This window comes from Brachycentrus maculatus, unplaced genomic scaffold (genome assembly GCF_059751285.1).
Source record: "Brachycentrus maculatus isolate JH-2025_06_01 unplaced genomic scaffold, ASM5975128v1 h1tg000226l, whole genome shotgun sequence".
NCBI lineage: Eukaryota > Metazoa > Arthropoda > Insecta > Trichoptera > Brachycentridae > Brachycentrus > Brachycentrus maculatus.
This window is the reverse complement of record NW_028280977.1, coordinates 1,720,202-1,721,622: the sequence shown is the minus strand read 5'-3', so window position 1 is coordinate 1,721,622 and position 1,421 is coordinate 1,720,202.

Sequence of the window (1,421 nt, the reverse complement as noted above, 5' to 3'; positions counted from 1 at the left end):
ATAAATAAGTATATTAGAATTTATTTTGATATGAACATTGGCACCAGGATAATAATAAAGATTGTCTAAATCGTTTAATATAATAACGCAGAAGATATAAGTACAGATTCAGGGCGAAGGAACTTTTATACAAAATATTTTAATTTATAAGTTTTATTATAAATATGTAAACATTAATAAATATAAACAAATTATGAATATCTCCAAGTTTAAATGTTCGGTATAAAAGTATAAATAAAATAATATTTTAAAAAATATATTACTTATCATAAAAAAGTATATCATAGGCTGGTTTAAGCGATTACTTTACAAACATGTAACATTCACCAATTCTACCCATGATTGACAACCACACTACTCAAATTCTTGGAAGTTCTATATATTTTTAAGATTTAATTTTGAAACATTGTAGAAGAATTACTATAATTGTCACTAGTGACACCTAATAGTGAGACGAAGAAGCTTTTTCAGAAACAGAAACAGAAACTCTTATATTATATATGTATGTGAGGTCTGAATCCTGGATTATAATCACATACATGAGAAACACCAGAAAATATCCTTTTCACTGTATTATTTTAGCGTATAATTGGAACAGATAATTAATTAACAACATTTAAGCGTGTCCAAATACTTGTTCACAAAATTCCATTTTCTTCATCATTTGTGTTGAGATGTCAAAAAATAACTTGATAAACAACTCATATAATTGGAGATAAACCAGATTTGTGAACAAGTATTTGGACACACTAAAAATGTTGTTGAAGAGTTATCTCTCTCTCTATATCTCTCCGACGGCGCTACAGCCCGTATCGAGCCTTGGCTTTCATACACATTCGCCTCCAACCCCTCCTTTCCTCAGCGCCCGACTCCCAGTTTGCAACTGAAGAGTGTGGCGTTCCATCCTCTCGGCTTACCCCTGCGGGGAAACGGCGTGATGGTAGAAGTTAAAGTAGTAGTAGGTATAATTAATTATTTGAGTTATCTGAATAGGTATCGTCTTAATGGGATACAACGGAGCGATGTGAAAACGTTGTAAAATGTGCATCATTTATCAATTTATATAGTAGGAGTACTTGTACCGTAGAACGGGGCTACTTGAACTTTGATGCGTTACTTGAGCCCAGTACAAAAAAGATATTTAAATCTGTATTTGGTCTACAATAATGAAGGTATCGTGACAATAAGTGTCACCTGTCAGGGAAACAATGAATCATGTCGGCACGTTCATTATTGTAGACCAAATACAGATCTAATTTTTTGGAACTGGGCTCAAGTAACACATCAAAGTTCTACGGTATTCTATCAGCTGAGTTTTCAGAATAGGCCGATACTTATCTTATCTCACCACGGGCACATTGTGACTATCAGTATACCATAGGTGTACATCGACGCCTAGATAAGTGCTGAACTATTAACAC